Below are 26,165 nucleotides of genomic sequence, written 5' to 3' on the forward strand. Positions count from 1 at the left end.
TATATCTGCACAGAGCTGGAGCTGTGTGAAGACAGTTCACATGCCAGCGCTGTGCTGATTCATATATTTGCTGCTTTGGGTATGTTGCAGCATGGACTTATGGTGCAACTCAAACTCTAGTACCAATGCAACAAATATTTCCACAGTGATTAACAATTTTATTCATTACATTCAATTCCTTATTAAGGGAAACAGCCATTACAACGCGGCTGTTTCCACGCAGGGCCTTGACCACGCAGGCATTGCCACGCAAACACCGTTACCACGCATAGCCTTCACCACACATGTTTTTTACAACATACGTGGTGAGGGCATATGCTGGTAACGGCACCTGCGTGGTCAAGGCTATTGGTGTTGTTAGAGGAGTGAAGAGATCCTTCCACTTCCTCTTGACAACCTGTGCCTCACAAGAGTTGACTCGACGTGCTGTGACGTCAATCATAAAATCCTTATCACACAGGAAGAGTGTTGTGGATTCTTTCATTCATGTCTCATCCTGGAAACATGTGTTTTGGTGTCTTCGCAATATCTTTGCTCAGGTCTGGCATGCGCCCATTTAAACTCAAAGTCAACCACCGTCATAGCTGAGTACACATTTAAGAGAAACTGCGCCCGTTTATTGGTTGAAGAGTTCCCCTTTCAAATTAGGAAATAACACACCCGACCATTTAAGCAGGGGTCTAGATTTAGGGTTTAGGGCAGGGTCGGGTATTTTTTTGACAGGGCGGGGGCGTGCAGGGGTCTAAATTTAGGGATTAGGGCAGGGTCGGGTATTTACTAACAGATGGGGTCGCGATGGGGTCTAGATTTAGGGCTTAGGGCAGGGTCAGGTATTTTTTTTAATAGGGCGGGGGTCAAGATTTAGGGGGTAAGAGCAGGGCCCGGTATTTTTAAAAAAAAAAGGGCGAGGCAGTGGTGGTCGTGCAGGGATCTACTTTTAGGGATTAGGGCAGAAGTCTGGGATTTTAAAAAAGAGACAGGTTGAGGGAGGCCCGGGGACCGGCTTGAGGACTGAGGGCGGGGGTTAGGGAGAACTTTTATTACGCAAAGGCCTTTACCATACATGCTTTACAACATAATACGTTGTAAAAGCATGCATGGTAAAGGTTATAGTGATGAAGGCATTCACATTGCCATGCATGCGTGGTAAAGGCATGCGTTGCAGTGGAATGCGTTGTTCTGTCATACAACCCCCAATTTTAATTAACAAGCACTCTTTGTCCTTCCTCCATTCCTTGGACTGCTAGGCATTTTGATGCCTTCATTGTTCTCGTCACTCATGTAGTATTTGAGTAACAAAAATAGACCTCCTCTCAAACCATCAACGTACATTGTTCCTAAAGAATCCACAAAGACTTACTCAGAAACTATATAGTTGCATTAATAGAAAACATTATGCAAAGACAAAGGCATGCTCTTTAATTACTCATTAGAGGAAGAGAAACAGGTATTTACAACCTACCTCAGGTTGAAGCTCCACAAACAGAATTTGGGTGTTGGGGGAGTACACGCAGGTACTTTAAAAAAAAAAATCTTTTGAGGAACTGAATATGTTTTTCAGAGTTATGCATTTTTCTTTAGCAAACATGCTGGTCATAAGACTGTGTAAGATTATATCAGTGCACTACGCATACTAACAACAGAGTACATTGTTGACATTAAAGACAAGAACAGGTACATTTTTGCAAAGTAAGTGTCATTCAAGTTTCCAATGTGGCTCATAAAAACATTTGAGCAATTGTATGTCCTGACCTGCTATTTGCAAAAGGTGCATAAAGGATAAAAGGTTGAACATTTTAACAAAGGTTTGAGAAAAACTGAGAAAACTCTTAAAATTAGAAGTATCACTGAAAATGAGGAGACGGTGACTCCTTCAGTAGTTTGATGTAAAAGATAAATTGGAGATACAGATTTCGAGAGCTACTGTGGCACTTGAAAATGGACCATCAACATGGAAGAGAAAAATATTCTGAAGAAAATCACGCCAACATTCTCCGTTCATCGTCACCTAAAAAAGTTGACACCACCTACAGCAACTTTGAGATCCCAAGGAACCCAATCATTCACTCCAAGTGTTCAACCAAGAGGAAATTCTCAAGCATTTCAAAGGCGGGAGAGTGGTTAAGGAGATCAAGATGGGCAGAATACCTTTATTATTAAAATAAGAGAATCTCAGTCATAAGGTGTAATCATCTATGGTTCACGTAAGATCCAAAAAGCATTCTATTGTGTAGCAGGGGCAACTACACAATGGTTTCTGGCCATCTCCCAATGCATAAATCCTTAAAACCATCTACGTGTTTGTTCATAACCCTCAATTATTTTTCAAAGAGATCTAATTCACCGGAACATTGTGCAGGACAATCTTCAGGGCAGCCTTTAATATATAGGATGTTTCATGGCCTCAATGTAGACTTCCCACGCTTCTATGCCCTATGTCTGGTCGAAGCAAAGGGTATTTTTAATCAATGATACTGTTGCTGCTCTGTCCACCTAGTGAGGTCATCAAGCCCTTTTTTAAGGGGCCCCTGACTGACTTCAACCTGCATTCCTTTTGGCCAATCAAGCAGCTATATTTAGGAACTTTATTATAGGATTCTCCTCTTTATGCACTCTGTATCTGGCCCAGTAAAGTATAGTTTCAGACCAAGCTATCTTGCCTTGTGTTTTTTTGTTATGCTCTACCAGCAAATCCTAAATCCTGCACATGTCCAAGTCATAGGAAAGGAATCCCCATTCACTGGGGTACTCTTTGGGCACTCGTACTGATCCAGGAAAGAATTTATAGAGCACTGCAGGACTTAGATTATGTCCTATCAGTTTTATTGTAATGGATAAGTCAAAAGCATACGTAATGAGAGTTTCTTTGTGTATAAACAGATCCGTCCAGTGTTTGGTCTTTTCGTTGCTCCTGCTGGCCCGTAGTGCACTGCTTTCGCCTACTCGAGACCAGAAAAAGAGACTACACATATGAGACTTCTGTAGTAACAATAACTACCTGATCAGGATCAACCATGACTGTATTGAAACCCCTTACATGAGTTAGGAATTCCCTGACAACGATTTTCTCAGCTGCATGGCTTTTCCACTTGCCTATTAGGTCTTCACCCAGTTCTCATTAATTCCCTCTCTGTACCATTTGCTCCTTTTTTGGAAACAAGCAGGGACCCTTTTTAGGTCGAGCCTAGCGCAGCGCGCATGTGCTGCTCTGTGGGAGGCTTCTTGTGAGCACTCCAAACTTCCCCATGACTTCTCTGTGTGGGTCTGGCAACTCCCACACATTTCATTGGCCTTTACGTATGGCTTTCAATAATGAAAGCACGCAAATGGCCAAAGAAGGGTGAATGTCCCCCCTTCTCTCCAAACGTTCACTCCCATGGCGTTTGGGTCTCGGGAGCAAGCAGTGGCACGCAGTGTGGCAGCTGCATTCCTCCCTTGTTGTTGTGGATCATGTTACTAATTAACACAGAGCGGCCGCGTTCACTTTCGCAACTGAGCTTGGTTAATTTCTTGTTGCTTTATTTATTTATTTATTAATTTATTTCCTCCTCACTTTTGTTCGTCAGCATTTGAAGAAAGTCTATTTTGTTCAGCATAGTCAGCGTGGTCGCTTTCACTTTTGCGGCCGCGCTTGTTTAATTTCCTGTTGCTTTATTTATTTATGCTTTTCATCAGATGTAGAGACGCACGAAAAGCCCTTTGATGTGAATTTGCTCTGTGTGTTTTAATAGATATTTACGAAGGTGTGTGGCAGGCACTGTGTAGATGTGCTTTTCTGGCGATGAGGTGCGCAAAGATTAGCTGGGTTTCAGATAGCAACAAATAATATATATAATAAAACAAACATCTCCGTAACGTGTTTGCAGAACAGTCATTGCGCTGCAAAGAAGCCCCCGGACAAACAGCACGGGCTAGTGCTAGGATCAGGGCCGGCTCTACGGCGGTGCGACTGGTGCGACTGCACAGGGTGATGGCTTCCTGGGGGTGCCTCGTTTGCAAGATTATTATGTTTTTCAAGCACCTGCTGCAGCGTTTCTTCCCCCTTCCCCCCCTGACAATTGCCAAGCCTCACAAAAATGTCAAGATAACTTGTGTGATTAATTATCTTCCTGGGGAGAGATCAGCGTTTTGTATAGTTGCTGTTTTGAATTATGTGAAGTTAGTGCAGAGGGTTAATATGCCTGCTGCAAAGAACTTGTACCAAGTAGATTACAGAGTGCATACAACGTAAACGGATCAGCAGGTTACTGCTTTTAAAAGAGACATCCTTTTGTTATTTGCAATTTATAACAAAGTCCTAATATTCAACAGTGAGCTATTAACTTTCATCACAGAACTGCATACACACTGCAAAGTATACATTAGAACATTCATTAATGTTGCATAAGGGGTTAATTTGACTAGAAATCAATTCTTCTTATTAAAGAAACTCCCAACTATGCTGTTTCTTTTTCTAATCTGAGTTTGTGCTTCTCCACATCAAGCACTCAAACTATACTGCCTACCAGTATGCATGACATGTGACTCCAACACTTTTAGTCCTTTGGCTTATGTAACATTTCTGATTTACACATGTATGATTGATTGCCTCTATGTAATGTGTGTGTGATACAAAGTGCACTGACATCCTACATTGGTATGAGTGGCGCTATATAACTAATTCAATGCATCTGAGAAAGTGTGATTATGGAGACTTGGTCAGTGTTAAAGGGTGCTAGTGAGAGAATCTGTGGCGGAGGGGGTCATTGGGGGGGCACCGACAAACATTGTCGCACAGGGTGCCACCAGCACTAAAGCCAGCCCTAGCTGGGACGTTGGGATGTTGTACTTAAGCTGATGTCTGGTGTTCTGCCAGGGCTGCTGATCTACACTCAAACTGCCTTAGATAAATAATTACACTTTAAGCTCCGTCGATGGGCTGATACACTTGACCTTGTAAATAGAAGTGTCTGCATCAAGTCATGATCCAAAAATTCAAACTTCCCATCTGGGCCCAAGAAAGCAACAATGTGTGGTCATTCCAGGCAAGTATTAGCCGCAGTATGTGACTTCAGTTATTTCCTTGGAACTTGAAGCGCTGTACTGTGACTGCTGCGAGCATTAGAAAAGGACACAAGTGCTAGTGTCGGTTGAGCTACCTTTTCACCCTTGCAAAATAGCACGTTTTTTGTTTCTAAAATCCGATTCTGTTAGCAAGGGTGCTGCTGACTCGCACTGGATCCAGGGCGCGATTCGCCCTAACTAAACAAGCATTGGCAGAGCCAATAGAGCTCACTTCTGCAAGAGCTACTGACTTTTTTAATGCTTTGTTTAGCCATGTACAGCAGTGCTGTGCAGTATGGCTGACATTAAAGAAAGAAAAGTGGTATGGTGTGGCCGGTGCTGACTAACCATAGCACTTTTTCCCCTGTAATCTCTGCCACACTGCTATATAACTTGGCTAAAACATATAGACAAAGCCAACAGCTCTCGCGTAGTAATGTGCTGCATTGCTAAACACTTAGAAGGTCCCAAAGGCAAGACCTATTGGCAATGCCAATGCTTGTTATGTGTTGTTAATTCTTAAATTGCATTTGCGGTGATTTTCTCGACTTATTAGGGTTCAGTGATTCTTCACTGTGCCCCAGTTGGTTTGAGGGTTCACAACTGCCTCAACCGCCCTCAAGGCTGGGAATCCATGAAGCCTGGCATTCCTTAACATATACATAACGTATGCTTATTCATTTTGAAATGTCCCCACTTTTTTGTTGCTCTGCTGGCAAAGTCCACAAGGGTCACTCAAACAAAGATTTCAGCACTCAAAAACCTTGCACTGATGTCTGCCTTATTTGTTCCTTTTACTCTTTCCCCTCATGTCTCCATTAGTGCTTTTTTCTATTCGAATATTATCAAAGGCTTCCCTTTCTGTTTTTGTGCTCATCTATTTCCTGGACCACAGCTCTTGTTTTAATTGGATGACTTGTATCCTTCCATGGCTGACATTTATGGAAATACTTTTTTTCACTTTCAGCATTACATGGGAGTGAAAACCCTTCCTTGACCTCACCCTTATGTGCTGCTTCCCCCAATTACTTCCGTTAGCACAATCATCCTCCTCACCCTATCGTGTCCATTACTTTCTCAAATCTATTTAGTCTGTTTAAAAAAAAGATCCTCCCAACCTCAAGGTCCACCGTTGCTTGCCTGCCATCCCCACTTCCTATTGCTACCCTACTTTCCACTGTCGCTCTCCCAGCTCCACCATCACATTCACAAAGGTTTCCTCTTTTTATTTACCTCTCTTAGATTTACTTCTGACCTCTTGGAATACTAAATAAAATGGCGGCCGTGTCATGCCCTACGCACGTGTTAATGTCATCATGGTGACCAGACGTAGTTTCATCACACTTTTCTTTCCTTTTTTTGCAGGAGCTGCACTGCATTGGCAAAATATTTGTATTTCTCTTTTTACCAATGCAGAACCATCTGTAAAAATCATTGGAAAAGCCAGTTGGTCTGCTGAGGACAGCCCTATTGACTTTGCCTTTTCTTGTGTGTTTTTGTGGCGAAAAGTCTCAACTGGATAATGGTACTTTTGCACACCCACTCCTTCTGTACCAAAGCCCATGGACCCTTCAGCACCAGATTTATAAAAATCGAAGAAAGCAGACTGGATGATACATTTGGAAAGTTTGGTGCAAAATATTGAGCGTTATTTGCGAATTATATGCGAGTTAAATTGTTGCTTTTTGTGGTACTCAATCGCAACTATACATGCATCAATGCAGCTTCTGTACTTAAGGTTGTAATTGTACAACTGATGTTCTCAAAAAGGACTGCCAGCACGAGAAAGCTTATTTTCTACACTTAACTATACTAAAGAATAATACACTTAACAAAAATAAAGCCTAAAATTGAGATTAATACCAAAGGCGATTATACAACCCTTATGTCACTCTATAAAACACCTATGAAGGCAAATGCAGAAAAACAATGAGTATCACTCAATTCAATGTAAAAAAACAAACATGTTTTTTGTTAGACCCTCATGTGGTGACGGTCTAGTTTCCCCGTCACCGGAAAGGGAAGCGGAGTTAGAGGAAGCGCAAGGCGGCCATATTGTTTTATCGGCGCCGACCGCTGTAAGAGCGCACTTTCTCCCGGCGCTCCGGGCTCAATAAAGAAACCTAATTTAAACATAGAGTTTGCGCCTATCATTCTAAACTCTACAATGGCGACGAGGGTTATGGAGTGATCCGTGTACACACGGCGGACCGCGGAGTGATCACGTGGTGACAACTCGGCACCACTTGCAGCCCGGAGCGGGGCAGAGGAGCAATTTGCGCGTCACAAAGGGCGCGAAACGAGGTGGCGCCCCACCGTTCATCCTACGACGAACCCAGGCACACGTGAGTCCCCTGGCGTCGCTCTGCTCGTGCGAGCTACTGGAATAAGAGACAGTGGGACATTCTACAAACAAGCACTTGGCAATGCAACTGTTCTAGGCCAGTGCTGAGGGGCTTATGAAACGAGCTGAGGCCACTCACAGCCCGCAAAGGAGTATTCCTTCCCCAGCAGTGTCAGTTGAGCAAGGCACCCTGGCGGAGCAGCAACAGCGCACGGAAGCACCCAGCTCCACGACTCAAGCCACGGGGGACACCCAACAGGTGTTACCTGGTCCCTCGAACAGAAAAGGGGGTGAAGACAGCGCTAGCGACCTCAGCGAAGGCGACACCACTGAGCAGCACACGCCGGGAAGCCCACAGGGTAAGAAGGTCCCCGTCCAATCTCGGCAAAGCAGCGCATCCAAGATGGCGGTCAAGTCTTCGTCCCTCACCCAATTGGTTCCGTTTCTAACGAAGAGTGGGGAGCCGGAGATGAAATGGGAAGACTGGAAGAGATACTTCCTAAATTATCTGGACGCCCTGGAAGAAGAAGGTGACACTCCATTTTCAAGTAAGAGAAGGAAAAAGATACTATTGCACAACTTGGGCCCTGAAGGAATCAGGATATACGACACTATCGTCAAAGGAGAGAGGGCTGATACAGACACGGACGTATTCAGTCACGCCATCGCGGATCTCGATGCGCATTACAGACCAGTAGTATGTGTCGCAATAGACAGATACAATTTCTTTCAAAGGAAGCAAAGGAGTGGAGAAACAGTGGACGAGTATGTCGTGGCCTTGCAAAGGTTGGCCCTCACGTGCAAGTTCGACAGGTTACATGACAACCTAATTAGAGACCAAATTATCATGCACACTACCAGCTCCCATGTCCAGGAAAAACTTTGGGTGAACGGAGATGCTCCTCTCAAAGAGATATGAGCCATGGTCAAAAAGGCGGAAATGTCAAAGCGTTGCGCACAAGCGGCCAAGAAAGAAGCAAGTGGAGCACAGACGGTATGCAAGATCACGACGCAGGCGAGAAATGATCGGCCGCGGCAGAGAGAACTGCAGAGGAATCAAGATGGAAGGAGGTCCAACAGCAACAACTACGCTCAAAAAGACAACAGATCAAGTAAAGGAAGTAAGCCGAGCTGCTACAGGTGTGGCAGCACCACGCACATGGGAAATGACAATGCGTGCCCGGCGTTCAGGGCAAAATGCTCATTTTGCAGCGTGTTCGGGCACTATGAGAAGGTGTGCCACCGCAGGACCAAAGGAGCAGTAGTCAGATATGTAGACCAGGAACAAAGTGAGGAGACAGAAGACCAAGAAGACGCAGATGACCAGGTAGAGTTCTTGTACATCTATGTCCAGGTGCTGGAAATGGAAGGGGAAGGAACAGACAAACCCAGACTGGATATGCACATTGGTGGGATACCCCTGGAGATGATCGCAGACAGTGGAGCACCCATCTCCATCGTGCAACGACAAGTGTGGGAAGAAAAGTTCGCCACCAAGATCAAAGAGACGCTGCACCCGATGGATTTGAGGCCAGTCACATATACAGGACAAAGAATTCCCATGTTGGGGTATTGCCCCCTCCTGTTCGAGTTCCGTGGTCGCCATGCACAATGCAAGCTATACATCGCAGAGAAGGGCCCCTCAGTGTTGAGTTGGAAGGACCAAGGAGCGTTGGGAATACAACTCAACCCAGGGGGCATTGAGAAGATACTACTAATGGACATGGAAAGGAAAGATGACGTGGAGTCATGGCAGAGAGCGTACCCCAAAGTATTCAACGGACAAATCGGAGAACTAGCGAAATACAAACACCTCATAAAGCTAAAGGAGGGAGCGAAACCAGTGGTGCACAAGGTGAGAAACATTCCCTTCTGCAGTAGGGAAGCGGTACAATCCGAATTGGACAGACTGGAGAAAGAAGGGGTCATCAGAGCTATTGAGAGTGCCGAATGGCTATCCCCGCTAGTGGTGGCCCAGAAACCCAATGGCAAAGTGCGGCTGTGTGTCGACTTGAGAGAACTGAATAAAAACATTGTGATCGACAAATTTCCCCTACCACGAATCAACGAGATGCTAGCGAGAACAAAAGACATCAAGTGGTTTTCCACGATCGACTTGTCGTCAGCCTACCACCAAGTAAAACTACACTCATCATGCAGCCATCTCACATCCTTTATCACGCCGTTTGGTTGCTATGAATTTGTGAGAATGCCATTCGGGCTAGCATCCGCAGCGGCTGTCTTCCAGAAGCTGATGCACAAGTTACTGAAAGGAGTAGAGAACGTGCAGTTTTTTCAAGACGACATCATGGTGATGGGCAGAACTAAACAAGATCACAACGAGACACTCCACATAGTACTACGGACACTACAGGACAATGGCCTGACGGCCGAATGGACAAAATGCAAGTTCGGAGTGACGTCTGTCACGTACTTAGGGCATGAAGTGAGCGAAAACGGGATACTACCGAAAGTGGCCAACATGAAATCGATTCAAGACGCTCCCACCCCAACCAAAAAGGAGGATGTTCGGTCGTTTCCCGGAATGGCCGAATATTACAGTAAATTCATTCCACACTTCGCCACGAAAACGCATCTCTTACGCCAACTCCTGAAGGAGAAAAACAAGTTCGTGTGGGGTCATGAGGAACAATCGGAGTTTGAAGCACTGAAAGGAGAAATGAGCACGGCCATACCCCTCAAGGGGTTTGACCCCAGCGCAGAATCTATCCTCACCACAGACGCCAGTGATCGGGGCCTAGGAGCGGTCCTTATGCAGAAGTCGGACAACGGTGAAGTATCGACGGTCAGCTTCGCCTCAAGGTCGCTTGCACCCAATGAGGAGAAGTTCAGTGTGGTGGAGAAGGAGATGCTGGCAGTGGTTTGGGCGATGGAGCGATTCAGACAGTATCTGTGGGGAGCGAAATTCTTGGTCCGAACGGACCACAAACCTTTGGTCCGAGTATTGACTTCAAGCGGCCATGCTCACGCAACACCAAGAATTGCCAAGATGACTCTTAGGCTTTTGGACTTTGTATACGAAGTGGAACACATTCCTGGACCACTGAACAAAGTAGCTGACTTCCTGAGCAGGGCAGCGGCGATGGAAGCAGCGGATAACAAGGGAAAACAAAGATGGGAAGGTTATGTGGTGGCCACCATTCAGGATACAGAGGAGGTGATCAGCGCCCAGGAGTGGGAAGAAGCGTACCGAGAAGACGTCGATCTGGAGGCCATCAAAGGATACGTGGTCCACGGGTGGCCAGAGAAAAGACACCTCAAGGAGGAACTGAGGAAATTCTGGGAAGTAAGGGACGAACTATCGTTAGCTGAGAACCCCATTTTCTTGCTCAGAGGCGACAAAGTGATTCCTCCACAAGGCATACTGGAGCACCTGATGAATGTATTACATGAGGGCCATCAGGGAATCACCAAGACAAAAGCGTTGGCCAGACAAGCATATTGGTGGCCAGCCATTGATGCCCAGATAGAGAGACATGTGCGGAAATGCGAGTCATGCGCCAAGGCCGACAAGTCACAGAGCATGTTAAGACCACCTCTAGGAAAATTCCAGGTACCGGATGGACCATGGGAGATGGTTTCGGTGGACATCATGGGCCCTGTCCTCAACAAAGAAGGAACACAGAAGTACGCTGTAGTTCTAATAGACAAATACTCCAAGTGGCCTGAGGTGGAGATACTGGAAAATGTGGACACGGAGGCAGTAATACGCTTCCTGCGTACCACGTTCGTCAGAGAAGGCATCCCTAAAATTATCACGTGTGATAATGGGCCGCAGTTCACCTCTGCGAAATGGACCGCGTTCACAACCAGGAACGGCATAGGGGTAAAGCACACGCCCATCTACCATCCCGCCGGGAACGGTCAAGTGGAAAGGTTTAATCGGGTGATCATGGGCACCATTCAGGCGGCCATAAACGATGGCATGGACTGGGAGAAGGAATTGGAGAAAATGATCTGGGCCTATCGCATCACCCCGGGAACCACTGGGTACAGCCCGTTTAAGGTGTTGAGAGGAAGAGACGCCTTTACGAAGGACAACATGGCATGGAGGAAGTTGGTGGTGCAAAGTAAGTGGTCACCTGCCGTTGTCAGAAGGAATTTGGAGAAGGCGCGAGAAGTATACACAGCGCACTTTAACAAGAGACGCAATGTTCAGGGTGCAGAACTGGAAAAGGGAGTTTGGGTGAGAGTAAAACTGGCCATCCTCAAGAAGAAGGGAGAAAGCAAATTTTCACCACCATTGCAGGTGCTGGAGCCCTACAACTGGTCTGCCCTGCTCAGTGACGGAAAAGTATGGTCACAGGACAGAATGGCTAAATGCAGCAAGATCTTGGATTGGGGTAACGAAACAGAAGAAGGAACACAGCAAGTAGGCGATGAAGGTGGTAGAGAATGTGGCGGAGGAGACAATGAGGATGTAGAAGAAGGAGAGCGGCAAGTGGAAGATGGCGAAGGAGAAGGAAAGGCGAGCGAAGAGATGAGAAGCGGGAGCAAAGCTGAAAGCAAGGAAGAGGCAAGTGACAGAGAACATGAGAGCGCAAGAAGAAGTGTAGACAGAAGAGGATCGGGAGAGGAAGGTAAAACCGAAGTAATGAGAACCAGAGTTGGGAGAGCGGTAAAGGTACCAGAGAAGTTCAAAGACTATGAAATGGACTGGAAGTAAGAACACTGTTGTTTAAATGTGGTTATTGCATAAAGGGGGGAGATATGTGGTGACGGTCTAGTTTCCCCGTCACCGGAAAGGGAAGCGGAGTTAGAGGAAGCGGAAGGCAGCCATATTGTTTTATCGGCGCCGACCGCTGTAAGAGCGCACTTTCTCCCGGCGCTCCGGGCTCAATAAAGAAACCTAATTTAAACATAGAGTTTGCGCCTATCATTCTAAACTCTACACCTCACCCGCTCTAGTAGTGTCATGCTTCATCATCGAGTCACATCCTGGTCCGTGAAAACCAGGATGGGGTCGACCATATTCCAGGAAGCACTTTAAATATGAATTTCAGCTGTGGGGCCTTGAATAGCTTCAGTATCCCTTTAATAGTGTTTTTTTCAGGTATGAATCAAGGCCAAATGTGGGAGTAAAGTTGGGGCATAATGACCCTAATGATCTGTCAATATGCTTTAGCACATAAAAATATGGCGGTACAGGGCTTTCATCAGGACAAAAAGTGTGCCCCAGAATGTATTCGCTATCGCTCGGACTCAGGGGGGGGACAGACGATCATTCAACACTAATTTATATGCAAAAATGTTCTTACTAGCCCATTCATTTGGAGCAGAATCAATCTTGTTTGCCGATTTAGGAAATTCTTAAGGCAATGTGGGGGGGGGGCGAGGGTCATGCATCTGTCCCACAATCATCTCCGGTGTCATGCCACCATTTAACAAGTATTTCATTCATGCCTGCAGGCTCCGTCTAACAAAACAAAACAAACTTTTGCTTTTTTCTTATGAATAAGGTGAGACAAAATGTGACTCTGTTGGGAGCCTTTTGGATGTGGGATCAGGGCGGCTTCTCTATTTGAGGGGAGGAGCGTCGCCCTAATAAAAAAGGCCACGGCCAGAGCTGAAAAATAAAAATGGTAATAAAGTTGATTTATTATCATTTTATTTTTAAGCAACCAACCCGTCCAAACTGAGTGACAGGAAGGGGCGGGGCCAGTGCTGCAGAGTGGCAGCAGGGAGCTGTGCAATTAAAAAATGTGCACGTCTCTTTGGCTGGCCGTCAGACATGCACATTTTAAACTTCTCTAATCTAGCTTTCTTAGGACAGCTGGGTTAGAGAAAGCACCGGCCTCCGCTGCACTTGAGGGCGCTGAATGTGGCTGCTCCCTCAAATCCTGGAGCTTCTCTCATGCTGGTGATAGCAGCTCTAGGACTGGGTTAGGGGATTTGGTTGGGTCCCGCATTGGAGCCTGCCTTCAGATAAGACCGAAGGAGGAAGACATTGCGTCACGCAGGAAGGTAAGTGCATTTTCATTTTCATTGGTTTTTTTTTTTTTTTACCACGCCCCAACACCCTCAGTACATGCCAGCTGCCACTGTGTGGAATAACAATTACTGTCTATTCACAAAACATTTAGTCAAGGGATTTCAGTAAATCATATCTTTAGAGGCCTGTACCACTTTCTTCCTATAAAGGACTTCTGACAAAAAATAAAATTGTTTTTTAGAACCTCAAATACACTCACAGCTCTGATTTTCATTATTTTGAAATGTACGCGAATCCACAAGTATGCTGTTTTAATACCATCTATGGTTAAAATGCATTTAAACAATTTATGCTAATCTGTCACAAACGTCAGCATATTCCTCCTTTTTCTCGTTCAGTATGTACAGGTGACATCGGTGCAAGACTTTACGTTTCCCAGTTCTCGTAGGGGGCGTAGCAATCAGTAGTGCATCAGGTGCAATGACACTGGGGCCAAGGTGGGAGCCCTCTGTACCACAATGTGGCTGTCTTTTTCTGACAAACCAGGTGATGGTTGCCTTAGTATCCATGACAAACTTGGCAGGGCACTTGGTTTTAGCACAGTCTGGTATCAGGATGAATATTATCCATGATTATTACTTGCTGGTCTAGTTTGCTGTCCTCTCAGCACACACATATGGCATTTTTCACAATTATTTTCTACCAGGTACCTCAATGACTATCAATAACATAGAGGTAAGTAAATGGAGGTGAATGCATAGAGGTTTGTACTTAAGAAGGTGGATTTTGTAAGTATAGAAACACAAAGCTGTAAAGCCAGGCCTGATCGCCTCGTTCTACTGAGCACAAAATTGTGGTGTGGGGTCTAGTGGGTACCCAATCATGGCAGGTATGTGTTGCACATGCTGTGCAAGTGATATTCTATTGCCTCGCCTGAAACGGGGAAATACCAAGAATAAAGGGAGGGGATATCGGATGCACCAGCATTTAGTGTTTGAGGCCTAGAATTATTTCCTCTCTTTTAGGGAAGGCACCCTACATAGCTCAAAGACGGGCACTTCAGAAATCTAGCTTGTTGGCGTTTTCCTTGTGCAATCTAGCAGAAAAATGCACCGCTGGCATGCCTAACACAAGCCCATCTGCATCCATGGGTAGCATTGTGTCCTTTCATCTCAATCTAAAGAACACATTACCCATAGTGGAGAGTTTTTGCTATCTCTATTTTCCCCACAGTTTATTTTGAACCAGACAGCCCTAGCTAAACTCTGGCAAAAACGCATTCCACATTATTACTTTAAGGAAAAAGTAAAATCAAGCTTTCATAGGAAGCCTCTGAGGAATGAAGTTAGGAATTCTGGGTAATTTTCATGAATGTTAAATCTGCAGTTAAACAGACCTCTCATAAATGCTCTTATCATTGGTTACCATAATCAAATACCACTTCTTATTGAGGCTTGTTGACCACAGTTCCCTGATTGAACATTTGAACATCTGGTTTGAAATCATTTTAAATGACTTTACCTTCAAAGCACCTTAAGATAGTTGATTGAGTTGCTATTATTTATCAAGAAACAAGTACAATTAGTAGTAAACTCTATGTTGAATTATCGGTCTGGAAACGCTTCACTAACCAAAGGGGGCAGGAAGGGAACACCGATTGGGTTTCATACTACCATATCTCTTAACATCCTTGGGGAAGTGGCATTCTGGATGCTGGATGAATCGACTATAAGTGTTTGATTAATTAATTAATTGATTAATTCATTGCTGCTGTAGATTCTAACACTGGGGCAGAGTGGTCACACAATATGCATGCGCATTAACATGAGCTTTCGTAAGTGAACAGGGGGTGAGTAACATAACCACACCACTCTCAATTTGATTTTTAATACACTGCACAGTTTAAGAATTTTCGGTTGACAGACAGGATGCTGGTAAGTTCAGTTTTTTAATGTTTTGAAATTCTAATAGACCAATCAGTACCTCAGAATAGTATTAGTATAATCTCAAGGAATTCTCTGCCAAAGTGAATACATTTTTTCCTCTGTTACTTTAAACAAAGGTTTGGAGGCGCACATATTGGAACCAGGGGACATTATTGATGAAAGCCAGGGGCATACGCTCATGAAAATTTACAATTTACGTTGTTGCACTTCTGTGTGCTCTGTCATTAAAGCAAAAGTTCCTTAATTGAAAATGTTTACTTCTCAGATGAAAATTCATGAATCTAAGAAAATCTGAAATAACATGGTGTTCCAGGATCATTTTGAAGAGTGAAGTAGGGAAAGTCTGGAACTCACCTTTGTTTGATGCTGTGATCAGGGCCTAGATGGCCTAGATGGATAGCAAGTCTCCTTGAAGGGCGGTAAGCTCACCAATGACCAGTGATATATAAAATGCAAATTAATCTTCTGGAATCGAAAATAAGAGCTCTTGAAAGAGCAATGTTAGAGAACGCCCATCCTATTGTGGTTTTCTAAATGCATGGGTTGTGTGTGAGTAGAAGTCCTACGGAGCGCAGGTGTCTGGGTGGTTAGTACAAGGAAACACAGCTGTTCACGAAGGTGAGGCCGGAGTTGTGAAGTGCCTTGAATGTGTGTGTGTGTGTGAGAGGAGTTTGAGAACTTTTGTGTATCGGAAGCCACTGTAGTTGATTTGGGTTCTGGGTGGGAGGTTATGGATGAGTTTGGCTGCCGAGTTCTGGATGGTTTGCGGGCTAGTGGGCTGCTTGGAGATCCCGGCATAGAGGGTTTTCCCATACTCCAACTTGCTGGTGACTCAGGCATAAGTGACAGTTTTTCTAGTGTTTCATGGGAGTCATTTGAAGATCTTCCTCAGTATCTTAACCGCATGCGCGCGGCGCCTTTTCCCGCTGTACACGGCGTTTTTTAAAAACGCGCGTTACATGACGAGCTCAGCTCGTCATCAGCGTGCGAGCGGCGCAACTCATGACAAGCTGAGCTCGTCATCAGCGCCAAAGTGGTATGTGTAAGCAGGATGCAGTGTCAGTGTTGACTTGTGCAGTCATGTCCAGTTGATGTCGAGATCCAATATATACATCGAAGCCATATAACCATAAAACACCGTTTGCACTGTTTAACGTCTGCCAGTGGCCCTTCTCAAAACATCGGATTTTAACCTTGGTTTAAGTTTCAGGCAGTTGGATTTTTTTACCCTCATCTTGCGATACATGAATAGCCCTACTGGGTTACCAGGCTAGTACCAGGCTAGAACCAGAGTACTGTTTTAATTCAGGCTCTTACCAGGCGCAAGAAGAGACGAGCCTAGCTTTGCCTTTATGGCAGAAAAGTAAGCCACTAGCCCTAACTAGAGAAATAAAGGCCACTCTTAACTGTTCTGCCGCTTGAGTAAGATGTGGATGTCTCATCCACAGTGGGAAATAAATTTGGTATGGTTACTTTTGGACAAAAGCAGTAGCTGAGTGTATCACCTAAAACATCACAATATAAAAAGGCAGGCATGTTTGCTGTGGAAGTTTCTGGATACCATGAAGAAGTGCAGCCAAACTGACTGCTTCAGTATGTTACTATTTTTTCAAGTATTCGTCTAAAACGAACTCAGGAAATGTGCAACTTCCTGTGGACTCACAGCATTGTATGTGTTGCATTTTTTAAAATTTACAAAGTGAATGTGCATAGTCTTAGACACACTCTTCAGTGCCATCCAAAAATCTAGTGTTTAATAACTGCTCGCGTTGATACCTTAAGTTCTTGACAATCCGTAAACCCATCTAAATTAAAATAGATCGAAATAGGCTTATGTTACCATATAAACACAGACACTCATGGAATAAAAGCATATACCTTTGATCACATTCTTAATCTTTGCCCTCAAAATTATAGACCATGAATTCCCCCAATATTTATGTCATTCATTTTAGAACTTTGTTGAGATCCTTAAGTCACCATCTGACCACTTCAACGGTCTAGCCTGTAAAAAGCATGTGGAAATAAATGAAAGATTTGTCATCAGCTGTCAAAATCAAAATCACTCTTTAAAATCAAATTCACTTGTTTGCAGTCAAACTATATGCATGTCTGTATCCATCAGCATCCATAGCAACCAGGTGATAATACCAACCAAATAGTGAAAAAGCTTACCTGGCACTCAGGTTTAGAGATTCGTTAGAACATAAAACGCGGTGGGACCACCTCCTTTGCAAGAGCCACTCTTCTCATCACAGATAGAGGGATCCCCCTCCAAAACGACACATATCCACTCAAGTTGCCATGGCCTTTAAATGACATTCGAGTCCGTACGGTACACCTCTATGGTAACATATATCACAACATGTGCCTTTCCAGTTTTAGCGCATCAGGTATCATCAATTTAGCACAGCTTTTAAGATGATATGCATATTTTTGTCCAGTTCCCTTGGATACAGTCTCAAACTGCTTCAGCCTCTCGTCCAGCCTGTCAGAAAAATCACAAGCGTAGAGAACTATATTATTGGTCTATAAGAAGATAATGTGTTATACTAGTAGAGGAATCCCCCTACTCATTCCACATATCATATCTGCCTGAGGTTCTATGACCAGCCAACAATCAGTAAGGACCAGCAGGAATAATATTGATTCCTATTTGTAAAGCGCAAACATATGTTATGTTAAAATTATTTATAGAGCGCACTTACACCAGGCGGTTTCATGGCGCTAAAAGCAGGGGGGACACGACAGGGAAGTTTGCAGAAACTATTCATAGGCTTGTGAGAACAGAAGGGTTTTGAGAAGGGTTTTGAATTGAGCGTAGCCAGTTACTGATCTCAACTCAGTAGGGAGGGAATTCCAGAGACGGGGGCGAGAAAGGAAAACCTGAGACCACCATGTTTTTTGCGTTTGAAGGTGGGGACAATAAGGAGATTAAGGTGAGAGGAGCGGAGTTCACGTGAAGGAACATATTGGTGAATTCTGGAGGAGATAAAGGCAGGGCCCTGACCCGCGAGGGCTTTAAAAATGATACAGCCTATTTTAAATAGACAGCGTTTGGCTTCTGGGAGCCAGTGGAGACTCTTCATCAGGGGGCTAACGTGGTGATGCTTTGGTTGACGGAAGATAAGCCTAGCTACTTGATTATGTATGAGCTGAAAGCGATGAAGCTGGTATGCCGGGATGCCAACATAGAGTGCGTTCGCGTAGTCAATGCGCGAGGTGACCAGGGCCAAGATGACAAGAGTAAGGGCCTCAGTGGTCAAGAACCTGCAGATCTTCCGAATTCTACGGAGATGAAAAAAGCAGGAGGATACCACTGCATTGATTTGTGGCTTCAGGGACAGATCACTGCAGATAATGACCCCAAGACTTTTTACAGAATCCACTGGTCAAGGGGGACTGCCCAGGGATGAAGGCCAAAAGCTGGAGTTCCATGGGTTGGCAGCGCCTCCAGTCAGTATGAGCTCAGTTTTGTCGGGATTACGTTTTAATTGGTTGGTATACATCCATTCACTGATGGAGGTCATAGTCGATTGAAAATTAATAACGGATGTATTCGAAGAATCAATGTTGAACACCAGCTGGAGGTCATCGGCATAATTGAAAGTTATGGCTGGGCTGTTCCGTAGAGACATAATCAAGGGTTGCATATATAGGTTGAATAGGAGGGGGGGGGGGATAAAGCAGAGCCCTGGGGGACCCCACAGGTCAGTTGAGTTTTCTCTGCTGAAAAATTGGCCAGACGGACAGCCTGGAGGCGCTTATGTAGAAAGGAGGATATCCATTTAAGGGCCAGACCCTGGATGCCAGCATTGCTGACACGGTCGATCAGGAGTTCATGATCGACCGAGTCAAAGGCAGCCGAAAGGTCTAACGGCACCAGGGCCTGGGTGATGTTTTTATCTGCTTCACTCCTGAGCTCATCCATGACTGCCAGAATGACTGACTCCGTGGAGTGTGCTCCACCTTAAGGGTTTCAAGGTGCTGGAGCTGTCGGGGAGATTAAGTGAACTACTGCCCATGATGCTGGGCTGAGCTGCTACTGGCAAACGAACCGGGAGCTCTGCGCTCCTTAGTTAGCCACCTTGGCTGCTGTGCGACACCTCTCCCACAGGAATAATGAATACTCAAATGTGAGTGGGGATTCGTACTTGGAGTCCCACATTCATACAAATGAATTCTGGTCCAAACTTGTATCTACGAAAATGCTCCTAATAGTGAAAGCCTATAAAAATAAAAAATTGCCTCTTTTTGCATGTCCCCCCCTATATTTTTCAGACTGATGCTGCTAGTTTATCAACTCTGGGAATGCTCCTAGGCCTACTAACCAGATCCCAGTACCAGTGTTCTAACCTCTTATAAAGTATATGTCAAATTGGCTACCCCAATAGGCAGAGACTGACTTACTTATAAGTCCCTAGTATATGGTACCCAAGGCATGTAAGGCAGTGTCTACCCAGGGCCGCAGCACTGATTGTGCCACTGTGTATGTGTGAGAAACAACAAAATGGCTCCTAGCATGCCACTGCAGACTGGAAGGGCAGTGGCAACACTGCTAGTTGTACTGTGCTATTAAAACCAATAGTAAAGCCCCCACTATCCTTAAAAATATATGCAAGTCTAGGGAGGCAGGGAGCTTTATATTATTAAGTAGGATATGTATCTTTAGGTGCAGCCTACCATACATCGCAGTTGTCTGGTCTGCAAAAGACATCTTGGGAACATTTGGAAAGTTGACCTGAGTCCATTCTGCTTATTGCTTACCACTGGCTTTGTGGTTTGTAACTCACATTTTCCGGTTTTCTACTTGCTGGCTTTATTTGCTGTAGGCTGTCTAGCTTGAGTTCATCTCTACCGTTGCCCAAACCTTGTGCACTGTACACTTCCAGAAACTCGGTTTTTGTAAACAGTCCTTTAAATCTTGTTCTCATCTTGTCACATTTACTGTGCATCCAAAGGCAGAGGTCAAATGTCAGGATGTGTCTTTCAGGGAGCTTGGTGTTTATTTTTCTTCCTCTGACATAAAAGTGAGAGGATTTATGTGACAATCTGGCCGACTATTGGGGGTCTCCTTGAGGAACCCTCTACAGATGTTATTTGTTTTTCTAGCACACACAATCATTTAAATGTCTGTAAATGAACTGTTCTGACGATTAAATCAATTCATTGGGTGATGACATTTCCATCTATTGTTTGTACACTATAATTTTATCAGTAAAACTGTATGAGTGCAAATGTAATGGTCATTTCAATTGAAGATGTGTTGTCTGTAATGGTAGTACACTACCATACCATGCATGTTCCATGTTAGCCCACTCCATTCTACTCTGCACCACTTCATGCCACTGCACTATACTAAACACCATTCTACACTACGCTACTCCACTTCACACTGTATCACTGTACTCTTCTCTGCACCACTCCACTCCTCTGTATTCTGCATCACTCCAAGCAAATGCAGTCTACCACACACTACTCTCTGCACCACTGCACTCTGCACCATTGCACTTTATACCACTCTGTGCCACTTCACTCCACTCCGTGCCACCCTACTCTGCATAACTGAACTCAATTACACTGCACTCTACGCCACTTTACTCAAAGCCAATGCACTCTACATCAATCTACTCTGCACCAAATCACTCTACACTACTATACTTTACACCACCCTTTTCTACTCAGCACCACTGTACTCGATGCACTTCGCACCCCTTTTCTATACACCACTGCATTCTACAATAGTATATTCTGCAACATTGCACTCTGCAACGCTGAACTCTACGCCACTGAACTCTATTCTACTCTGCAATCTATGACAATCTACTCTATACCATTGCACTCTACGCCACTTCTCTCTACTCTGAAACAATTTACTCTTCCAGTGCAGTCTGTGACACTCTACTGCACTCTTCACCATTTTATTCAAAACCAATGCATTCTACACCACTGTGCTCTGTGCCAATCTACTCTGCACCACTGCGCTGCACTCTACTCTACACCATTTCACTCTATGTCACTTTACTCTGCACACCACTGCACCTTACACAACTGCACTCTATGCTACTTTTCATCACTGCACTCTACTATGCAGTAGTGCACTCTAAGGCACTCTACTATGTAGCACTGCACTTTGCAACTGAACTCTATGCAATTCTACTATGCGCCACTCTAGTCTGCAGCCCTCTACGCCACTCTTCTACACTTTATGCTAATTAACTCTATGCCACTCAAATCTAAGGTTCACCACGGCACTCTATGCCACTTCCTTCAAAGCCTTTCTACTCTACTCGGCACCACTCTACTCCAGGCCAGTGTACTCTATTTGACTCTACTATGCACCACTGCACTGTATACCACTTCATGCCACACCATTCTGCAACACTGCACTCTACACCACTACTCTATACTTCTCCACTCTACCCTGTGCCACTCCACTCTACTGTGCACCACTACACTCTACGCCACATCACTCAAAGCCTCTCTGCTCTCAGTCCCACTCTATGCCAGTGCACTCTACTATGCACCACTGCACTCTATGCCCCTACTCTAGGCCTCTACCCTCTACCCTGTGCCACTCCACTCTATGCCACTTAATTATACTCAAACAATCTACTCTACACCACTGCACTTTACGCCACTTCACTGCAATCAATGCTGCACCACTACTCTACACCACTACTCTATGCCTCTGCACTCTACCCTGCACCACTATACTCTACCCTGCACCACACCCCGAACTCTGAAGCAATCTCCTCTATGCCACTGCACTCTACACTGGGTCATGTATAAAACTGCACTCTACGCTACGCCAATCTACTTGAAACCACAGCACTATACACCACTTACTCAAAACCAATGCACCCTATGCCACTGTACCTTGCCAACTATTTTTCACCACTACACTTTACGCCACTATACACTACAACATTCTATCCTATGCCACTTCAGTCTGTTACTGCACCCTACATCACTCTAATTGCAGGGTGCAGTAACAGAGTGCAATGCGCTACATTACACCACTATCTTCTACTCTTAAGCACTGCTCTGTACAATTCTATGCCACTGCACTCAAGGACACTCTATTCTGCATAACTGCACTACTCTATTCCAATACACTCTACACCGCTCCACTCTTATGCCACTGCACTGCACTACTCTACTTCACTCTACTCTGTAACACTGCTCTCTCCGCCACTGAATTCTACGCCACTCTACTCTGCATCGGTCCATTCAACGCCACTGTACTCTATGCCAATCCACTCTAATCTGCTCTGCACCACTGCACTCTACAACACTCTACGCTATACAACTGCAGTCTACGCCACTCTATTCCACTCTGTGCCAACTTACTCTAAGCCACTCCACACTACGCCCTTCAATTTTATACTGCTGCACTCTATGCCAAAGCACTGTACACCAATGCGGTCCATACCATTTTACTCAAAACCAATACACTCTACGCCACTGCACTGTATACCAATCTGCTCTGCACCCCTGCACTGTACGCCACTATACTCTACCACACTGTACTCTACGCCACTCTACACTATAGCACACTGGGACTTTACTCTACACCAATGCACCATATGCTACTCTACAAATCTACAATTCAGAACTGCACTCTCTGCCGCTCTATTCTATGTCATCTACTCTGCACCACTTTACTCTACTCTGCAACATTCTACTTCACTCTACACCACCCATATCTACTGTGCACCACAGCACTCTATGACACTGCACTGTACAACACTCTAGTCTAGGCCACTTCACTCCGCACCACTCCACTCTGAAACACTGCACTCTATGCCAGTGCACTCTACGCCACTGTCCTGTATGCCACTTCACTCTATACACTCCACTCTATGACATTCCACTCCACAATATTCCATTCTATGATGCTCCACTCCATTAAACTGTGTTCCACTGAAACTCTACAGCCCTTTACTCCACTGTATGAATCTCTACGCAACTTCTTCTATGCCAAGTTACTCCTCTATTCTATGACACACTACCCCCATTCTATTCCACAATCTACTCCGCTGGATGCCACTCTACTCTACAACACTCTACGCCACTCCACTCCACTCCACACAACACCCTCTACGCCTCTTTACTCTGCTCTACACCACTCCACAACACTCTATGCCATTCCACTCTATTCCACTCTGACACTGTGCTCCCCTTTACGCCACTCAACTCTACAACCTTCCACTCGGACACTCTACTCCATCTACTCTATAACACTGTATGCTACTCCATGACACTCCACTTCACTACTCTCCACACCACTCAACTCTATCCCACTCAAGGCCACTCTACGCCACTACATAACTCAACTCTACCCTGCTTTACTCCACTCCACTCTCCTTTACACTACTAAGTTTTAGCCATGCTGAACAGCAGTCACTCTGGTGTACAACATTGTTAAAACATATAGGCAAGGCCGATACCTCTTGCATAAGCAAGACATACTGGCTTTGCTAATGCTTGTCATATATGCCTTAACAGCAACACTTATAAATTGTCGTTTTGCTGTGGGAGACTTAGTAGCCCCATTGGCTAACACAGGGTTATTGGCTGATCCCTAAGGCCGACTAACTTCTGAATGGTAGTACCTAGCTGGTTACTGTAAGGTATCACATTAATTGTGGCATTGATGGTTTGACGGCAGTATTAGGCTCCCGGAAAATATTATTGGGCCTCGCAACTCGTCGCTGTCAACCAATGCAGATATCGTCGGCACGACGACCCGGCCTTTTGGATGGACCGATGGGTTCTTCCTGTGGGAGGTTTCGATGCGCATTGTATAAAAAAATATTTGCCGCCCATCCCCCTCTGGTCCAACTAAGCACGCCGTGCAGGTTTGGAAAGACACCAACAGGAGCCTGGTCTGGGAAGGTAAACTCACTCGCACTACACAGCTTTGGCACTGTGATCAACTGGGTCGGTTGTCACATTCCCTGGGTTTTGATAAATGTATGTCATTGGGATCTCCAACACTGGGGACCTTTGGAAATCGGGCGAGGTCCTACCATTCTCTCGTTTGCAGCGGGATTACGAAATGGCCGACTGAGAGATTTCAGTATCTTCAAATCAGGCATGCTCTGCTTGCAGTCCACCATAGAGGGGCAGATCTCCCCGAGTCCTCGCAGCTAGAGGATAAGATTTTGGGCGGAGACTTGCCTGAAAAGGCTATCTCACTCATTTATAAAAAGCTTCTGAATAATACCCCAGACCCCCTGACCCATCTACACAGTAAGTGGGACCACGATGTGGCTGGGCTGGATGACGAAGAATGGCGGGCAGCAGTGGCATCTCCACGCGAAATAGCTATTTCCTCCAGATTTCGGCTGGTCCAGTTGAAAATCCTTCATAGAACATACTTGTCCAGACCTTCGCTGGTTCACATGGGCTACACCCAGGATGGCGATTGTGCACGACAATGTGGGCAGGAGGGCACCTTTATACATACCCTTTGGGAATGTGCTGCAATTCAGAAATATTGGCAGGGGGTGACACTTATGACGGAGGAGGGCTTGGGGCAGCAGATACATGGCAACATCAAACTGATCCTATTGAACATATGGGGCCCCACGGACCTCACCGCGAAAGAGGGAATTTGGGTTACCCTGGCTACATGGTGGCTGAGCGCAATATTGCACGTCTGTGGAGAGTCCCGAATCCCCCTACCATTGCGGATTGAGCCAGAGACATGAACTGGTGTATGGTGACGGAGGTCCCCATCTACGTCTCTAGGGGATGTCTGAGGAAATGGTCGAACATTTAGGGGCCTTGGAACTCATACAGGGGGGACATATGCGAACCACCTGGGAACTCAGACGAAAATGTTATTGCTACTGTGTAGAATGTAAATCCTTATGACACCTTTCTTATTCTGTGACATGAGCTTTCGATGTTTTTCTACAAAATATTGCTTATGGGACATCCGTGCAACGCTGTGCTGTGATTGTTAACATGCCTATGTTTTTTCAATAAAAATGTAAAAAAATAAAATAAAATAAAGATTTGTGGCATTAAACCCGACTTCATGTCACTATAAAAGAAATTAAACTTTTAGAAAGTTGCCACTCTGTGACTCAGTTTGTCCAGTGGCCTCACAGGGTCACTGGCCACCAGACAGCGTACTGCCCTCCTGGGATAAGCGTGAACATCCCCCAGGCTTCTGAACGATAGCAGCCTACTACAGGGTGAGGTGTCCTCTCCCCTTTGCAGGAAAACACTCAGGGTGTTATCCCAAAAGGCGAGCTTCAAAGGTGCAGATAACTTTGGTGGGCAAATGATGATCACACTTCAGAGTGGCTGCCCTTTGTTCAGATAGACGGGCTGGCAGCGGGGACAGAGAGGGAAGACAAGTGCCAAAACTGTTCTTTCTGTGGGTGTGTAGCCCACAGGTAGTCACAACTCTAGGGTGGGCTACCAAGCTCCTAACATCCTAGGAAGAGTTCATAAATCTTGAGTGAATGCAGAAGAGTACACCCTGGGATTTCTAGATGCCACACATAACCGGAAACCCATCACCAACAGGGAGTGGATCTGGTAGCCCAATGGCTATTATCCATATCATCCCCCCAGGGCACTTTCTGGGCATAAATATGTATACATGACACCCTTGGCCAACATCGTCAAGCAATGTGTGTAAGGCCTGGAATCGCTAGATATCCAGGACTCCAGCGTGCACTACAGTGAGGAAGTTTATCAGTCAAGCGTTTTCAAAATAACATTTATCAATGATATACCAAAAAATTATTCATTGCAATACATATGCTTTTTATACAATCATTCAAAATAAACATAACATTATATCATGTACATATGCTTCATAATACAATAAATTCTTAGAAAAACCCAATGCATT

At 45.1% G+C, this 26,165-nt stretch overlaps 1 protein-coding gene across 1 annotated transcript in view; it reads right to left on the reverse strand.

Moving 5' to 3' along the window:
* The window catches only part of CASS4 (Cas scaffold protein family member 4), a 289,095-nt gene extending 271,321 nt beyond the window's left edge, over window positions 1-17,774 (reverse strand). Inside the window, exon 1 of the mRNA XM_078652004.1 lies at window positions 17,462-17,774. The gene's annotated coding sequence lies outside the window, so the exon portion shown is untranslated. The remainder of the gene's footprint in view (window positions 1-17,461) is intronic.
* Window positions 17,775-26,165: the final 8,391 nt, after the last annotated feature.

Source organism: Lissotriton helveticus, chromosome 7, assembly GCF_964261635.1.
Source record: "Lissotriton helveticus chromosome 7, aLisHel1.1, whole genome shotgun sequence".
NCBI classification, from domain to species: domain Eukaryota; kingdom Metazoa; phylum Chordata; class Amphibia; order Caudata; family Salamandridae; genus Lissotriton; species Lissotriton helveticus.